We start from the raw sequence: 10,935 nt of genomic DNA, 5'->3' as shown, positions 1-10,935 counted from the left end.
CACTATCCTTGTGGGAACGATACTCACTCATGATCACTTTATTACTTTGTGCGACTAGTATACTTGCTACATTTGCATGTTATAGGAAACGCGCATCAAGTTTTTGGCGCCATTGCTGGGGATAGTTGATTATTAATATTGATAGTATCTAGTGTAGTGCTAAATTGAAGCTTTTATTTCATTTTTATAGTTAATCGTAAATATTGTATAGTCTTAAGCTTGAGTTCTTTTCTTTGTAGTTTTTATTTTTTTTATTTTGTAGTTAAGCTTAATTAACTGTTTCTTGTAGTGCGTGTGGTGATCATGGTAGAAGTACATAGAACGTTGAGGGATTATGCCATACCAACGGCGCAAGAATGCAATTATGGTATTACAAGGCAACCTATTGCAGTGAACTTTGAGATTAAGCCGACAATAATTCAAATTATCCAAAAATCAATACAATTTGGTGGAAATTCATATGAGGATCCAATTTTGCATATCGCTAGCTTTCTAGAGATATGTGACACATTCAAGGTTAATGGAATGACTGATGATGCAATTAGGCTGAGATTGTTCTCATTTTCACTGAGAGATAAGGCAAAAGGTTGGCTCATGTCACACCCAGTTGGGACAATCACCACATGGGACAGATTAGCTCAAAAGTTTCTTGCAAAATGCTTCTCACCAGAGAAGACGGCAAAAATGAGAAATGACATTATCTCTTTCATGCAAGGCAATGATGAATCACTTTTTGAAGCTTGGGAGAGGTACACAAAGTTGTTAAGGAAATGTCCACATCATGGTCTACCGTTTTGGATACAAGTCCAAACATTTTATAATGGGTTGCTACCAAATATTCAATCTATGATAGATGTGGTAGCAGGTGGAGCCTTAAATAATAAGACCCCAGAAGATGCTTATGAATTGCTTGAGGTGATGGTCAACAATAACTACCAAAGACCTAATGAGAGAGCAATGCCAAAGAGAACAATGGGTCTACATGAAGTTGATGAGTTCACCACATTATCTGCACAAATTGCATCACTTCAAAGCCAATTGGGAGGTATGAATGTAAATTCTATTCACTCACCTTTTATAACTTGTGAATTTTGTGCAGGAAACCATGGGAGTGTGGAATGCCAAAATGGAAACCAATTAGTCTTCTTAGCAACCGAGCAAGTGAATTACATGGTTAGTTCACAAAGGCTGCAAAATGACTCCTTCTCTAACACCTACAATCCTGGTTGGGGGAATCACCCAAATTTGTCCTAGAGCAATCAAAGTAATCAATTAAATCAAAGGACAGTGCCAAACCATCAACCAGTGGTGAATCTTCAACCGGTAGAGCTAAGAGTGTCAAAATTGGAAGATATGTTCGAAAAGTTCATGCAAAAAAAAACAAGTTTTATGAATGAGACACGCTCAAACTTAAGAAATCAAGGAGTGTCCATTCGAAATTTGGAGGTTCAAGTGGGGCAATTGGTTGAACAATTGATAGAGAGATCTCAAGGTTCTTTGCAGAGCACAACGGTCACAAATCCTAAAGAACAATTAAATGTCATAACATTGAGGAGAGGTATAGTGTTGGAGCAACCTCACAATGAAGAAAAGTAGGAAGAACATGAAGACACGACTAATGAAGAGGAAAATCTCAAAGCAAAAATGTGTGCAAGATACTTAGGGGAATTTCAACCAAGCAACTCACTTCACAAGGAACAATTTGAGGAATTTGGTGTAAATGTGCACAAGTCAAAATTGGTGTTGGAAGAGACTCCAAACATTGGACTCAACCAATCACCATCTCATCTCGAGTACGCATATACGAATTTGAAGTTCCGAAAAGATGCTTATGAGAATGTCCGAAATTCCAAAGGAAAGACCAAGAGGTGGCAATGGGAAGTGAAGAAGCCTACAAAGATCCACATTGATGAAAGAATGAGAAAGTCGAGCTTCCGACTATAAACAAGCGCTTCTTGGGAGGCAACCCAAGTGTTTTCATTTGTTTCTCACTGGTTTGTTTGTTGTTTTGAAATTGTTTAGTTGTTTTGTGATTTAGAATAAATTTAATTTCGTTTGTTTTTGGGTGTTTCAGGTGAATGATCGAATTGTGGCGAAAAAAGAGGAAATTTCCAGTTTTCGCCGCGGTGAAGTCTACTCTTTGCCGCGGCGAGATACACTTTGCAGAAAATGGATTCAGGAAAATTCCAAACTTCGCCGCGGCGCTATATTAACTGTAATTTTTCACCGCGGCATCGATTGGGTTGTGCAATTGAACGAAGAACTTCGCCGCGGCGAATCATTTTTGTGATTTCAAACCCTAGCCTCAGAAGAATTTCATTTTCTCTTCTTCAATTTCTCACCTTTTTCCCTCAAAAAAATTCAGCACCATTCCACTCCCTTACCTCGTTAAACAATCATGCACCTTTCAATTGCCCCGGTTTAAACCATTTTGAAGAAATTTTTAGCAACCCTTAGGTTTTGAAAATTCGGAGCTTTCTTTGCGATTTTTAATGAAATTGGAGCAATTGAAGGTTGGAAAGCTTGGGCTTGGTAAGGTTAAAGTTTTTATGCAATTTATTTGTTCACTTTCAATTGTGGATTTGTTTTTGTTCAAAAATTGCTTGAATTTGTTGATTGTGGATGTTGGTTGAGAATTTGAGGATTGAGTTGATTGTGGAGTGTAGAAATTGTTGATTTTGAGTTAATTTGGTGTTGAGGAAGTTGGGTTTGTTGTGTTGAAGTGCTTTTAGCAAATTTGGGAGTTGTGTGAAGAGGAAGAAGTAGAAGAAGATTGAAGCCTGAAACACTTTTATTTTTAGTTTTAGTTTTTATTTCTTTATGTTTTGTAAGTAGGAAGTGATGTTGATTTCCTAGTTTTAAGCTCCTTATTTGTTTTTGTTTAGATTTTAGGTTTAGTTCAATAAGGTTGAGATCAGGATGTAATTCTTTCATATTAATCGGTGAGGGTGTCTAACACATTTGGCACCATAGATTTCCAATTGTTTGACAGATGATGATGATGAGGAAGCCAAGGAATGGATGCCAGGATTTTGCACAAAAATCGGCCTTTATGGATTATTCAGGGGAGTATCTCATAACCTTTACTTTTGTTTTTTCTATTCCTTGGATGTGCATGATATGACATTGGGGACAATGTCATTTTAAGTTTGGGGGTAGGAAAATTTTGAGAATGTGTGTTTAGTTTGTTTGTGTGTTTCTTTTTGTTTTAAGTTCTCTGATTGTTATTTGTTTAGTGTGTGTTGTGTTGTTGTTGCCTAGATGAATTGCATAAGTCCATGATGAAACTAGAATTGTTGGGATATTATTCTTGGAAAATGTTAAGCATTGTTTCAAGTTTAGGTTGGTTGACTTGATTTAGCTTGAGGTTTGTTGAGTGGTTCAAACACCATTTTCACTCTTTTAGCATGCTTAGAAACATTTTATGTGGTTAGGTAAAGTCTTGATAATGTTGGTGGACTCTAGAACCTAGTAGAGAAGTGCTTGAGGCAAAATTCTAGGATTAGATATTGTTGAGGAAATGATTTAGGCATTTTTCGAAACGTTTGAGCCTTTCCAGCTGACCCATGAATGAATCTTTCCCTAGTCACCCATTTGAGCCTTATGAGATTATCATTGCCTTATTTTCCTTGCAAACAAAAAAATTGTCCAATCCCTATTCCCTAAACACTTTATCATACCCTTTAGGAGAATTATGGACCTAATGTATGACACAAAAGAGCTTCGAGAGGTGTGTGAATAAGTGATAAAGCAAATCTTAAGTTTGGGGGTTGCAAAAAGGGCAGGAAGAAGGGGCAATAGACCTCAATGGTGTTGTAAATATTTGTAATTAAAAAAAAAAAAAAGAAAAAAAAATTCTTTAGTTCAATTCAAAATCAAAAATAAGAAATGCATAAGTTTGAGGGTTGTAAAAAGGTTGACACTTTGATTGGTGGTTGAGAAAGAAAGCGAAGATTAATGTAGCCCTTAGTGTTTGCATGAGGAAAACCGAGTTCTCTTACTTTGTTTATCATATCCTTTTCCTTGGAGCCCACTACCCGAGCCTAACGTTACAAGCTTGCAAAGACCTTTTGATCCTTAGCAATGTCTAGTCTACATTAGTGGAGAGTAGTTCCATACTTAGGCTTATGGAGTCTGCCACCATTTGATAAACTTTACATTTCTGCATAAAATAATCCGGGAAGTCGGAATGCGGACTGAATTGAGGATCACCTACTCAGGGGACTAATAGAGAAAGATAGTCGATGCAACTTATAACTTCTTGGAGTGTTGAACATTTTCTAGTAATAATTTTTCAACAACCTTAGAGACTTGCATAAATTCTAGGCAATTCTTGTGTTAAGTTTGAATCTAATTTTTGTTGGTTCATTTTTAGTTTGTTGTTTTGTGTTTTTGGTTGTTTGTTGCGTTTCTGTCTTTAAGTTTTTATTCCTTTTTGGTCGAGGACTAGCAAATCTTAAGTTTGGGGGTATTTGATAATCATATTTTATACTATGATTTTGCATTGAATTTTGATAGGATTTAGGATACTTTTCATAAAATTTGGGCCATAATTGCTACCTAATTCTATTAATTTGTCTTTGTAGGCCTAAACGATGATTTTTAGCATAAATGACAGTTTTGAGCGTAAATTGTGTAACTTGAGCTTGGAAACTCAGAATGACCTGAATTTAGAAGCTTTGGAAATCTAAAAAGAAGACCTATAACTTTTATATTTTAGGTTTTTCCTAATTCTAACTGGACAAGGGTGAAAACTTGGCTTGAAATCATGAAAGATACTGCAACGCCCCACTTGAGGTACGTAGCTAATGTTTATTGTTTTGCTCTTATTTGAGATGGTATATTGTTAATATTGTTTGGTTGGCCCTTGGATGACTGGATGTATTGGTTTGGTTGAGTGGTTGCCCTGAAATTGTAAAGACTTGACGAAATCTTGGTGTTACAGACTTCGTCGGGGCGAAGAATAATCTTCGCCGCGGCGACGAGGTTCTGCAACTCAAGAGGTAGGTTCTGTAATTTTTCGCTGGAGCGAAGAAAAATTCTTCGCCACGGCGAAGAGCCGAATAAAATGTGTAGTGAGTTTCTAGAGAATTCTTTCCATAGGGGCAAAATGACCTTTCTACCCTTAGTTAGAAGGAAAAGTGGGGAGTAAAATGTAAGAGAATTTTATGGAGAATATGTTAGAGTGGGGGTGTGATTGTAATGATTTAAAGGACAAGGATGGAATTCCCAAGGAAGAGCAAGGGCAATATGGGAATGAATGAAGATAATTTGAGCTAAAAAGGGGTTAAGTTTAGTAAACCCTCCATTCTTCATCTTCCACCGCCTCTTTCATTCTCCATTTCCTCTCAACTTTTCCTTCAAGCTTTCAAGGATTTTTGAGGGTTTTTAGTTGGATCTTGGTAGAGAATTAATCTAAGGCATCCTAAGGTAAGGATTCTTGCTTTAGATGTGAAGTTTTGTAGATATTTGTATATTGAAGTCTTATGGTGTTCTTGTTTTTAAGGGTAGAGAAAAGACAAGCATTTTTAAAGGAAGGGAAAGTGCAAGTGTGATCTCTCCATTGTAAAGTAAGTAAATCCAACTCAAGCTAAAGTTTAAGAAATCCTTGAGTAGAGATTTCTTTATGCATATATAGATGATGCTTGTTGAGAAATTGAGTAGAGATATATGTCTACTTGTTGAGAAGTTGAGTTGAGATGAGTATTCATGTTGTGTTTGTTGGATATATTTCCTTTATGAGAAGTGTTGATGTGTGATGAGTTTGAGATGAAGTTGGAGGAGATTGAGTAGATATTTTGGGAGTATTCTTCTATGATAGGAACCATGTCCATAGAAGGAAGCTCTCTCCCATGTTGGATGGTTACAAAGAGAAATAGAGTTGTAGTTAGAGAAGAGTGTTTGTATGCACATGAGTTGTTTGATGAAATGCCTAAAAGAAGTATGAGAATGAGTTATGAACCTTAATTCTTGCAACATTGCATATTGGCATTTCCTAAGTGCATTAATGAGCATGAACCATCCATATGCATTACTTGTGCATTGAGAAGTAGTTTGAGAAAGAGTAGAGAACTGTGTGAATGACCTACTCTAAGAGTAGACAGAATGAGAAGAGCACTAAAAACGGGTTGGTGCTTTGTGATCTCCACCCGGTAGTTACTCAAACAGGTTGGTGCTTTGTGATCTCCACCCAAAAGTTACGAAAAGCGGGTTGGTGCTTTGTGATCTCCACCCGAAAGTCACAAAGAGTGGGTTGGTGCTGTGTGAACTCCACTCGGCCGTGCCTCCGATAAGATGAGGTCATGACTTATAGCAGAAGTTAAGTAAGAGAGCTATGTGAAAGAGAGAATAAATGAGATGAGAAAAAGTGTAAGGAAAGAATTAAGAGAAAGAGTTATGGGCACAGTCGAGTAGAGGATTTACTTACTGAGCATTGTTTTGTGCTCACCCCGTTGTTTTCTTTGTGGTTGCAGGATTTAGGTGAGAATGCAGTCAGATGGGCGTCGGCAAGCGAGGAGCAATAGCTACACTGTCCACTGTTTTAATATCATTTTGTAAATGATAGTTTTATTTTGTATAACGAATGTTTATATGTAATAAAAGAAAAATTTGGGCCCATTTACTTTTGCTGATATAAATATATTCCACTTGATATATTTCTATGAGTATCCTAGTATAAAGCAGTCATTACATTACACTGGGAACTAAAAAAAAAAAGGTCTTTGGACGTGCTTCAGTATTTCTACCATAACTTGAGATGTAGACCTCGGATTGTGATGATTCTTGAACTTCCAGAAAGATACTTTAAAGGACTACAATTCATATGTTTAACAATGTTCAAGATTCAGACTTTATCAGGCTCAAATTTGGCCCGAAAGTCTTCACTGTGGTGAAACCTGCATCAGATGTAAAAATAAAACGATGCATTTTGGCTTGCTAGGGCTTCATCCTTAAGTGAGAGAGGTATAAATTAGAGTGAAAAGGAAGAGAAAAGAGTCTTGGTTCGTCATTTGGGAGGCAGCTCATGGAAGGAGAAGATGCTTGAAGATTTGGGCTTCAAATTAGAGAAGATTTCTCCATCTTTTGCTTGTTTTTCAATGATGAATCTTGATTCAGTTTGTTTTTGTTATTTTATTTCGTTTTTGAGTATAAACTGAGTTGTTTAGCTAGGGTTTGATGTAACCTTGATACAATGATTCAAATTTATATGAATATCCCTTCCAAAAATGTCATCATCCTTAAACTGTCTTCTAAGTGTGTGACCTGTAGGCTTCTTATCATGCTAGTAATGAGCAGTATCGCGATTAACACCAATTAATCATTTCACTACACACGAACCAAGATTGGCCCCTAGCAAGGCATCATGGACACCCAATAGATAGAGATTCAATGAAAACGCAGCATGTCAATAGTATGATTACGTGCAATCAAATCCTTTCACCATTTGTTATCTCATCAAGGCTGAGATACAGAAATAGTGTCAACCTCAAATATCCTTGATATATTTGTATTCAATTATTGGACCAATGACCGAGATAATAAATTGGATTAAGCAACAACTCAATCCCACTATGGCCACAGATTTAGTGCCATTACCATTTACTGAATTACGTCGTGAGATAACTTCTCTCGTATTCAGGAGTGATGAATCCTTTGTCGATCCACCAAATTCTTCATACACTTCTCGATGTAGTCAATCGCTATCGTTCTGATAGCTCTCAATAGAACTATGTTGGGCTAGTGTCAAACTACACAATTGGTGCACAAGGCACTCCGATGATCACATGCACCACCATCTGTTAGAGGATTTATTCCATAAACATTGGGTTACCATCCATATGGAATCCTTTGGTGGGTCTATCTAGTGAACTTGCCTAGAACAAGCACCCATTTATTGCACCAGGTTGTCAACAAACAATCTTGACAAGTGAGATCAATCATTGTTTTTCGATAGGGTTGTTCAACACTATGATAGCCTTACTATTGACTGGTGAAAATGCGGATTTATTTTGTGATTTTGGGGTGAAATTGTAAGGAATCCAAGGTTTAACGCATTATTTATGATGAGTTTCCTTACTTGTTTTTTTATCTTCCAGAATCACAAGTTTTGTTGTGTTTTCAGGTATTTAGGTGCAAAAAGATGGATTACCCATGCTTGTGTTGGTGTTCAGACTTCCTCGACCTATCGAATGCAAAAAAATCAAGGCGAGCAACAAAGTAGTGAAATTCTGCAACTGAGCCGCAACACACTTTTTTGGGCCGCGGCATGAAGACGACTCAACTCGTATTGTGCCCCAGCAAAGAATCATCAAGCCGCGGCATAAAGTCGATGAAATGCAAATTACACTGCAGCGCAATTAATCCAAGTCGTGGCGTGATAGGGTTTTTTTCAAAGGAAAAATCGCCTAGAGCCGCAATGTAATTCAAATGTGCCACAACAAAAATCACGATATTTGGAAAAAGTTCTCATTTTCAATCCTAATTTTGGCGACCAATATTTAAAATTTTCCATTTTGCCTAAAAACTATATAAAGGCAACTTTAGTCTGATTTTCATGATTATTAGGTTATAAAACACTTTTGTAACTTTTGAGGCTTGGGAGAGAGTGATTGATTGTGTAACTAAACCTTGATCATCTTGAGTGGATCTTGCATCCAAATGTGTTAGGGTGAGATCAAGGTTTATTTTCTTGTATCTATGAGTAGCTAAACTCTTTCCTAGTGTATCCAATGTAATCTAATTAGACTACTTTATTTTTATAGTTTAATTGAATGTTTAATTGATCCAATGTTATCTTAGTTTTGTTCATTTATGTTTATTGAGTTGATTAATCATTATTATTGTGTGATTACCTTTGGTTTACAGTTGAATGGTAGTAGGAGTCAAGGTTAGACTATACGCTACTAGCTAATCTTGAATATCTCTTGATCTTTAATTGTTGTTGATGTCTGATCGTGTTTAATAGTTGATTGATTGACTCTATGAGTTAGGGTTAGGCTACACGCCATTAGCTAGTTTAGGCTACTCACCTTCGACAAATGTGAGTTGGTTTGTGTTCGTTTTGGTACTTTTGTGCATAATGGGTTTTTGTTTTTTAGATTAGGCTACACGCCATTAGCTAGTTTGGATGATGAAAACACTAAGTTGATCAGGTTGGCTACGGCACGACCTTATCTTGGTAATTAAGTATCAACCCTAAGATTTGGATCGAGAAACATCAGTTAGATTAATAACATTAAATAGGATAATTATGGTGAAATTGGATACACTAGACCATTTCTCCTTGCTTGATCATTTGTTTAGATCTTGTATTTATCTTAGTTGTTATTTTAGTATTTTTGTTATTCTTACTTGAATTTTAGTTAATTTGGATTTTATTAAATTGTTGGGTAATTTTATTATCTCACTTGATTTCATTATTTTAGTTGTTTTTGTACAGTATTAGATAAATTGATAGCTCGACTCTCTGTGGGATCGACCCTTACTTGTGCACTTTACTGTAACAGAGACTCGTGCACTTGCGGAGGAATTAAAGTTGTTTTTTAATCGAACAATTTTTTGGCGTTGTTGCTGGGGAGTTGGAGTTATTTGATTTCTTTAATATTTGTGTTTTTATTTTTGCAGTTAGATTTTATTTTATTTTAGTTGTTTTTATTATTTTTCTGTTGTTTTGTGTATTTTTGCGTTACAGTTTTTCTTTGTTTTGAGTTTTTTTTTTTAATGCAAGGTCACCAATCGTTGGGCGAAGAAGTGCTTCCTTGTTTTGATAGGGTGAATTTGATTGGTAGAAAGAGAAGAGAACCTGAAAATTTGGAAGATTCAAGTGCATCAAATTCAGATCCAAAGAAGAGATGGTGAATCCACCCAGCCCAATAAAGGAGTATGCACGTCCTACCATTGGAATGTCGCCCTCTTGTATTGTTTTGAGTGCTACAGTGAGTAATTATGAGTTGAAGAGTATCCATTTTTAGATGCTTCCTTCATTCCACGGGATGGCCATTGAAGATTCATTGACATTTATTAGAGATTTTTACTCAATCGTGAAAACTTTTCCTTTGCAAGGTTTGACTGAAGATCAATTGAGGATGAGATGTTTTCCATATACATTGAAGGATCTAGCAAAGAGTTGGTTCATGTCATTGGCACCAACTTCACTTACCACTAGGGACTCGGTCTACAACAAGTTCATAGATAAATTTTATTCTCATGTGAAGACTGTAGAACTAAGAGGTAAAATTGTTACTTTCTCGCAACTTGATGGTGAGCCTTTCCATGAGACTTGGGAAAGATTTAAATTGATTTTAGTTCAATGTCCACATTATAGATACCTTTTAGAATTGTTGAATCAGTTCTTCTATGATAGACTGACACAGGCTTGCTAGGCTATAGTTGATAATGCTGCAAGTAGTCCCATGGGAGAAAAGACTACAGATGAGACATACGAGTTGTATGAGATGCTTGGCACCAACTCACAACAAAAGAGTGTTAGAGGGAAAGCAAAGGGAATCTATGAAGTGAGTGCAAACACCGAGTTGGCAATGCAAGTGTTCGAATTGACAAAGCAAGTCAAGACGATGTGCAACATGATGATGGGGCAAGGATAGAGTAGTTCCAATGAGGTATGTGCTATTTGTGGTAATGTTGGCCATACCACTAATGTTTGTCCTTCAGGTGATAGTTTTCCAAAAGCTATAGAGTAAGCGAACATGATGAACTCTTACAACCAAAGACCCCACAATTCATATTCGAACACATACAATCCTGGGTGTAGGAACCATCCAAACTTTTCATGGAAAACAACCAGACACAAGGAAGTTATGAACACATCATGCAACCAAAGAAGCCATCATTGGAGGAGACATTGAACAGTTTCATTCAAGCTTCTGAAAAGAACAATCAGAACTTTGCATAGAGATTCCAATAATAAGATGCATC

The 10,935-nt window shown here is 36.5% G+C and overlaps 1 non-coding gene across 1 annotated transcript; it reads right to left on the bottom strand.

Annotated features, from left to right (window-relative positions):
• Positions 1–681: 681 nt before the first annotated feature.
• LOC116117395 lies at positions 682–788 on the bottom strand. The gene has a single exon (XR_004125943.1). It is a non-coding gene; the product is annotated as a small nucleolar RNA R71 (small nucleolar RNA).
• Between the last annotated feature and the right edge of the window lie 10,147 nt (positions 789–10,935).

The sequence above is a fragment of the Pistacia vera genome, unplaced genomic scaffold (assembly GCF_008641045.1).
Source record: "Pistacia vera cultivar Batoury unplaced genomic scaffold, PisVer_v2 Contig805, whole genome shotgun sequence".
Taxonomy (NCBI): domain Eukaryota; kingdom Viridiplantae; phylum Streptophyta; class Magnoliopsida; order Sapindales; family Anacardiaceae; genus Pistacia; species Pistacia vera.
Note: the sequence above shows the minus strand (reverse complement) of the source record. Positions and strands in the feature narration are given on the sequence as shown.